The sequence below is a fragment of the Ochotona curzoniae genome, unplaced genomic scaffold (assembly GCF_017591425.1).
Source record: "Ochotona curzoniae isolate NIBS_2020 unplaced genomic scaffold, NIBS_Ocur_1.0 contig_66, whole genome shotgun sequence".
Taxonomy (NCBI): domain Eukaryota; kingdom Metazoa; phylum Chordata; class Mammalia; order Lagomorpha; family Ochotonidae; genus Ochotona; species Ochotona curzoniae.
This window is the reverse complement of record NW_024466512.1, coordinates 94,857-103,425: the sequence shown is the minus strand read 5'-3', so window position 1 is coordinate 103,425 and position 8,569 is coordinate 94,857. Positions and strand designations below refer to the sequence as shown.

Here is an 8,569-nt window from a genome sequence, read left to right as displayed (position 1 = left end):
GCCCTGGAGCCCCGAGCTCCCTAAGCTCCATCCATCAGCTGCGCCAACATGAGCGGGTGGCTGGGGCTGGGGAGAGGGGAGAGCAGCCACGGGATCCTTTTTCTCGGCAGTTGGAGGGAACCCACCAGGGACAGAGGGCAGCTCACCCATTCTATAGTGTGGGTGAAGGGCTGCCATGCCTAGCCTGGCCTCCAAGGTGCTGACCAATACCACACCCACTCCTCCTCAAGCGACTTTAGTTATTTGTTTATTGTTAAGAGTCTGTAAGGCACATCACACTGTGCTTGTTTTCCTGTGTGGCTAATTTCACTTATGTCCTCCAAGTTCATCCCACTGTCAGGGATTCTGTCTCTATCTGCCATGTGTGGTATCTCTCACCTATCATGTATCTATACATCTATGTATAGTCAACCTATCATCTGTGTCTATCTATCTGACATCTAGTTATCTATAATAACTATAGATGACAACCATCTGTGCTGTTATCTATCACCTACCTAAATCTATGTGTAGTTGATCACCTGTATCTATCTATCCATCTATCATCTATGATCTATTATCCATCTATTATCTACCTGTCATCTATTATCTATCATCTATATTTAGTCTATTATCTATGATCTATCTATCAATTAGTGTCTGTCTTCATCTACTGTCCATCTGTCTCATGTTTGGAGAATCTTCTCACGCAGTGGGCGTATGTGTTGCTCTGTGTTTGGCTGTGAGGCACCCAGAGGGCAGGCATGGCTGACAGTGACTTACCTCAGGTAGGATTGTTGGGGGTGGGGCACAAAGTTGCTTCTTCTCTAGTTTCCTGGGAGCCACCTGATGTGGGGGGCTCATGGCAGACAACTTGGGTTGTCTTGTGGGGCCACTGACTTTGGGGCTCTGTGATGGTGGCCACCGCCATACTGTGAGCTGGACGAAAATCTGCAGTCATCGCCTTCAGGTGGAGAATAGGCCCCTCCACAATTGGCTCTGTGAATTCCTTTCCCTGCAGAGACCCACGATCAGGGATCATGTCGGCGACCCTGGTTCAAGGTCACACAGAGCCCTGGGAAAGAGAGGGATGATGCTTTTGTTACTTGGTGTCCCTTAGAAGCCTTACGCCAAGGCAGGAGTTCAGGACCACGGACAGTACTGCTGCCTCCTTGTGTCCACCAGGGAGGGGCACTTTGGTTCTGTGGCCCCTAGGACACTGTGGCTCTGGGTAAGGAAGAACTGAGGGGCAAGTGCTGGGGGCACTTGGCATGATGAAAGCCTTGCCTGAGTCCTGTGCAATGGCGCCTCTACCTCGGCTCTCCCGTGTGCTGCCTGGGCCTGTGTCTTCCCACCCACTCTTCAACCTATATCCCCCCCCCCACCCCTAGCCACTGCTGTGGGAGAATTTCATGTGAGAAGAAGAATGCAGCTTCAGTTGGTCTCTCGCATGAAACATGTTCATGTGGACAATTTCAGTGTGCAAAGCAAGATTTATCAAAAATCTTAAAGATGAAAACTTGCTGTGCAGCATCAGGGCTCTAGTGGAGGAAAGACCCAGGAAATCCTGGTGAGCCAAGCACTGGCTGACAATTAGCAAGAGGGCAGGGACGAAGCCCATCAGTAGGCGACAGTTGTAATCCTGTCCAGCTTGCTCAGAGCAAACAAAACGCCACTGCAAAGGTGTGACTCGTAACTTCTTTCCATTCTCATGGAGAACTGGAAACTCAGAAGGGTGGGAAGGCACTTCAGTTTTGCTGGAAGAACCTTTTGGGCAGAAGCAAGCATTTTGTAAATTCGTTATAAAAGAGGTGACCCTAACCCTATTAGCCCATCTCAGGGTCACATCCCCCCTGGAAGGATGGACCCTAAATGTGCTCTTGGGGTTATTGGGGCAAAGACCACTTGGGCTGCTCCACACTCAAAGGAGGCATTGTTGGGATACTGCCAAAGGCTGATGTGAATACGTGTTTCTTCAGAAGAGTTGTCTGGAGTGACCCTGGAACTTGAAGGCTTCTCATGTTTAGTTCTAGATAACAAAGCAGAAGGCAGTTGCAGTTTCTCCCAGTTTAGAGTTCATGGGTCCAGCTGGAAACCAGGGTTGAATACTTGAGTTTGTAGGTTTAAACTTCTGTTAAAGTTAGACCTGAGCCTCTTAATTTAATCCATGGACTAATTCTAACCAGTTTTTAAGTTAAGGCTCAAGTTTTTGAAGCAATTGAACTCAATCAAGAATACGAACACATGAAACTGGATTTCTAAGATGCTAAAGCAGTTTTTGAATCCAAGTGGGAAATAGGTAAGGGATTTTTACACAATTATACTTTGCCGAAGTGTCACAAACCCGAGTTCCAGAAACATTTACCCTAGAAACAAAGCATATGTCTCTAGCGCTTTGTTACACATGCAAGATGGCCACAGATTCAGGTTAGCTGTGATTTATAATAACCCAATAGTTCTGGCAATTTAGAAAATGGGGCCTTCCATACTTCAGGGCAATGACAAGCAATCACATAGGTCTGTAATTTTAACAGCATCTATGGCCCAATGATGAGTGGAGAAACCCAGTAATTTTTCACAAAAAGATGTGAACTCTGAGTCATAGTAGTGAGGGTGTCCCATCCTTGTGAAGTTTAGAAAAAAAGGAGGTGGTGGGGGATTGGTAAACAGACCCTGTAGGCAGCCTGGCCAATGCCAGCTGAGCAGTTACAGCCTGGCTAGCTTATCCCTGTTGTTCCAAACTTCTGGATCAGAGGGTGGCAGACAAGCGCAGTGGTCGTTTTTTGTTTGTTTGTTTGTTTGTTTGTTTGTTTTAGTATATACATTTTTTAAATTAATTACATTGCATTATGTGACACAGTTTCATAGGCTCTGGGGATCCCCCAACCCCTCCCCGTACCCTCCCCCCGTGGTGGATTCCTCCACCTTGTTGCTGTATTACATTTCAAATTCAGTCAAGATTCTTTCATTGCAAGCATCTACAAAGCATAGAGTCCAGCATCTTATTGTCCAGGTAAATTCAACAGTTTCTTGGGAGACCATCTCTGGTCTGAAAGCAGAGCTGGCAGAATATCATCCCAATCAATTTAAAGCCACACCATAACATCAACAATAATTTACAACATTATGGAATTAGTTGACATGGTATTGAGTAACCAATACGTTAAAAAATGCAAGTTCTGAACCACATCCTGTGACTATTTCATTGACATTTCAATTATTAGTTTATACACAGAACCGGCTGCTATACACATTTAAATGGCTGTAGGGTACTATTCAGCTGTCTCATGACTATTTTCATTTTAGTATTTAGCAGTTTATAGTGTTGAAGCATAATTCTGCTGAACTTGGCAGATTTTAGGATGGTCTAAACTGGGCTATAACTCTAACAAGGCATATGTCAACAATTGAGGAGCAGAACAGTTTTAGGAGGAGTGTGCAGAGAAATCTTCAATACCCTAGTGAGGAGTAACTAATCTTTGTGTCCCAACCAGTGAGTTATAAGTGCATCCCCATTGCCCGTTTCCTGTCTGGTTCTACGCTTTCCTTGCTGTTCTCTGTCTATTTATTCTAGTTTTTTTATTGTTGTTTATTTGTTTGTTTGTTAGTTTGTTTTGAGGGATTTCTGAAGCGACCCTGATGGTCATTGCAAGAGAGGGTGGAGATCCAAAGTTGGAACTAAGTCAAGACCAGAGAAAGCTTCTCTCCCTAGTCCCAAAGGAAGTTTACTGTTCTGTTTCTGTGGACCGCTCAGTGCTCCTGGTTGTCGTTCCGATGACCTTGGATCCTGCAAGGCAGGATTTGGGCTTCTTCCATCCCATGTGGGAGATCAAAACGGGGTGGATGACCTCAGAGTTCTCGGCCTCCGAAGGCACACCAGTTCCCTGTTGTCTCTTTGGCAATTGGGATGTGGTCCTTGGTACCCGTACTGTTAGTCCTTGGTGCGAATCCGGGAGTCTCTAAGGTTGGGATACAAGCCTCCTCCTGTGCGCCTGCTCCACTCTGGGGTCCCCCCTAAGAGCAGTGGTCTTACCTGAGCTATTTGGGGCCCCTGAGACACTCTTGTGGTCACTGTATGAAAGGAAAGGGGGCCAAAGTTAGAGCCAAGAACAAAAAATTGTGTGATGACTCAATGGCTAAATCCTCACCTTACAAACACCAGGATCCCTATGGGTGCTGGTTTGAATCCTGGCTGTTCCATTTCCCATCTAGCCCTCTGCTTGTGGCCTGGGAAAGTGGTAGAGGATGGTCCAGAGCCTTGGGACCCTGCACTCGTGTGGGAGACACAAAGAAAGCTCCTGGTTCCAGGATCCCATTTGGGTGCCTGTTCATGTTCCAGCTACTCCATGTCTCATCCAGCTCCCTGCTTATGGCCTGGGAGAGCAGCTGTAAATATGCCTTTCCAATAAAAATAAATAAATCTTCCATTAAGATCTGGAACTAGACAAGGATGTCCACTTTCATCACTGCTATTTAATATAGTATTGGAACTCCTTGCCAGACCTATTAGGCAAGAAAAACAAGTTAAAGGAAGACAAATAGGAAATGAGGAAATGAATTTATCCCTGTCTGCAGATAACATGATTCTCTACATAGAAGAAGCAAAATACTCAATCAAGAGACTATTGAATCTTATGAGACACTTTGGCAGGGCAGCAGTTACAAAATTAATGAACACAAATCAATGGTATAAACAACTCCATGGCTGAGAAAGAAATTGTAAGTACAGTCCCCTTTAAAATAGCAGGGAGGAATCTCAAACACTTTGGATTTTTAAAAAAAATTTATTTATTTTTATTTGAAAGTCAGATACACAGAGAGCAGGAGAGACAGAGTGGAAGACCTTTCGTCCATTGATTCACTCCCCAAGTGGCTGTAACTGCTGGAGCTGTGCTGATCCGATGCCAGGAGACTACAGCTTCTTCTGGATCTGCTTCTCAGGGGCAAGGTCCTTTTTTTTTTTTTAAGATGTATTTATTTTTATTGCAAAGTCAGATTTTTGCAGAGAGGAGGAGAGACAGAGAGGAACATCTTCCGCCCGATGATTCCCTCCCCAAGTGACTGCAATGGCTGGTGCTGAGCCGAAATGAAGACAGGAGCCAGGAGCTCCTCCAGGTCTCCCATGCTGGTGCAGGGTCCCAAGGCTCTGGGCCATACTCGATTGCCTTCCCAGGCCACAAGCAGGGAGCTGGATGGGAAATGGAGCTGCCGGGACTAGAACCAGCGCCCATGTGGGATCCCGGCGTGTTCAAGGTGAGGACTTTAGCTGCTAGGCCACCACGCTGTGTCCATAGCCAACTAATCTTTGACAAGAAAACAATCCAGGGAAAAAGCCTGGTCTCTTCAACAAATGCTGTGGGGACAACTGGATAGCAGTTTGCAGAGGTAAGAGGAAATACCCCCACTTGTCACCTTGAACAAAAATCAGCTCTAAGGGAATCAAGGTCCTAATTCTGCATCTAGAAACCATAAAACTATTAAAGGAAAGCACAGGAAGCACTCTTCTTGATATAGGAATGGGGAAAGACTTCTTAGAAAAGACACAAAAAGCACAGGTAGTCAAAGCCAAAATAAACAAATGTGATTACATCAAACTAAAGGGCTCTGTACAGCAAAGGAAATGATCAACAAAATGAAGCAATCAACAGAATGGGAGAAAAATCCTCGCACACTATGCAATCAGTGGGGGACTAAGAACTTCAGAAACTCAATGATGGCAAAACAAGCAACCCTGCGAAGAAATGGACATTTTTTTAAACATTTTTTTAAAATTTATTTTTATTGATTACATTTCATTATGTGACACAGTTTTATAGGCTCTGGGATTCCCCCCTTCCCTCCCCAAAACCCGCCCCCACCCATGGTGGATTCTTGTTGCATTACTACAGTTTAAATTCAGTTGAGATCCTTTCTTTGCAAGTATCTACAAAGCATAGAGTCCAGCATCTTATTGGAAATGGACATTTTTCAAAAGAAAATATTCAAAAGGCTAATAGATGTATGAAAAATTCTCAGGCTCCCTAGTCATCAGGGAAATACAGACGAAAACCATATTGTGGTTCCACCTAACTCCAGTGAGAATGGCTTACATTTAGAACTCCACTGACAATACCTGATGGGGTGGATGTGGGGAGAAAGGTACTCTGCTTCATTGCTGGTGGGTGTGTAGGCTAGAACAACCACTATGGAAATCAGTGTGGAACATGCTAAGAGAACTGAAAATTGACCTGCCATATTTGATCCATACTTGACCCAGCTATTCCATTGCTGGGAATATATCCAAAGGAAGTGAGATCTGCATAAGAGAAAGAGATCTGGAATCCTATATTTACAGCAGGACAATCTACAATAGCAAAGTCATGGAAAAAATCCAGATGTTTGTCAAAAGAGGATTAGATAAAGAAATTGTGGTACATCTACTCCATGGAATCCTACTTAGCCATTAAAAAGAATGAAATTCTACCAAATGGACCATTATGCTCAGTGAAATAAGTCAACTCCAAAAGGACAAATAGCATATGTTTTCTCTGATATAAGGTAAAGTTCATGCAAAATATAAACGATAACCATTTCAATACTACCTTTATTGCATCTCATGGGTCTTGATATTTTTGTTTTAATTTTCATTTCTTTAAAATACTTTCTTTTTCTTATCACTCTTCACTGATGCATAAGTCATATAGTGCATCATTTTCTCCAAGAAAGATTTTTGTTTTCTTTTTCATTTTTACAGCAACACATTGGTCATTCAGTAGTATGGATTTTTTTTTCAACATGACTAAAGTTTTAATAAGCCTGTACAAGAAGCATCAGGAAACATCGAGAATGGTCAGAATTACTGAGATGCACGCAGTGGACTCCACAACTTCTCCTTCCTGGTACAGGTTGAGGTAGGACTTTCATTAACTTAAATACCACTTATTGTTGAAAAAGTGGGTTTTTTGTTTTGTTTTTTGTTTTGCTTTGTTTTTTTTTTAACGGCGGGAAGTGAGGGAACTTTCCTTGTACCTCCTTCTTCTCAAGTACCCTAAGGTAAAAATCATGCTGGAACCTACTTAAGGTGGCATATTTTGGGGTAGCATAAGCATATTCTGTTTTCTTACAATGCATTTAATCTTCTTCTCCACTGTCATCAATCTTCTCATCAATTTCTTATTCCTCTTAGTACAGTCAGGGCATATCATGTTGTCTTCTATTCCTGGAGTTGGGAAATTGCAGGCTGGTAACAGTAAGAGTGTCAGGCATCCAGACCTGACCTGCACGGAACTGCAGGAGAACCCAGCCAGGTACATCTGCAGGGAGAAGTCGGCCATGCACCACACACCACCGGAAACCAGAAGCTTCCTGCAAAAAGGCTACAACTGAAGTAGGAATGTCACAGAAATTCAGAGCCTTGGGCTGACTGGCTCTAGCAGCAATTCTGGCCCAAGATGCCAACATGGTCTCCCGAGCTGAAGTCAGCACTTCAACTACGTTACTCTCTTCCTCTCCCTTGTTCATAGCAAAGCTTTCCTTGGGCTGTGTTCCAATGGTCTTTGCTCTACATTTCTTCGAACATGCCTTCAATTTGGCTTCTCGTGGTGTTCCAGGAACATTGTGCTTTTGGTCGGGATGCGCATGTCTCTGGAGCCTCAGATACACTTCTATCTTCTGGCCATCAAATGAAGTGCCTGGCACCATTTCCTCAAAGTGTTTCGAGACACATCAGTAATTGGGGGCAAAATGGCTGGCAGGGGAAGAATCTGTGTTTTGTACTGAAGTTTTGAACATGCACTGGTTTGTTAATTTGTTTGTGAAAGGTGAACTTGGTTGTTTTGCATGGTGTTTGTAGAATTCAAATCTGCAGGTTCAATATCTGCAGTTGAAGAAACATTTGATTCCTCCGGATGTTCTTTACATTCAGAATCAACTGGAACCAATGTTAAAATCACATTTTCCTCATCTTCCTCATTAAAGTAATCCACCTGGCCACTTTGGTAACTTGAGTCAAACATTTTCAGATCGCCCAGCAGAAAGTAATGACTCAGAGTGTGTTATTTAGCTTCATGGTGTTGTAAATTTTTAAAATTTCTTTCTGTTTTTGATTTCGTTTAGTGGCTCTTCATTTAAAGGAAACTATAGTAATTGTGTAATAGATACCATCATATCCAGATGTGAAGATACAATGCAATATGCATCTCTACTTTCAAATCGAAGATGGACTCCCAATGAAGCTGTTAAATATATCTTGACCATAGGATGCTGGACTCTCTGCCATTGTCTATAACCACAATGTCAGAAAACACTTAATAGCAGAATGATGGACTTATGACTATTTATGAAGGACTATACTATTATAATAATATAGGAGAAATCAGTGGCAGAGAGGGAATTTGGGGAGGGGGTAAGAGAAATCCCAGAACCTATGATATTGTATCATAAAATAAAAAATTTTTAAAAAGAAATTAAAAATATTTTTGAAAAGAAAATTGCTCTCCTGTGTCTAGAAGGAAATTTATAGACTTCCTTTTCTCTTTGAGAACCATTGGGGCTCCTGGGTGCATATCTGATGTGTCACCAGAACCCATGAGAAGGCCTTGGGCTGCCTTAG

At 43.1% G+C, this 8,569-nt stretch overlaps 1 pseudogene; it reads right to left on the bottom strand.

Annotated features, from left to right (window-relative positions):
* Positions 1-7,034: 7,034 nt before the first annotated feature.
* Positions 7,035-7,973, bottom strand: LOC121164339 (annotated as a pseudogene).
* Between the last annotated feature and the right edge of the window lie 596 nt (positions 7,974-8,569).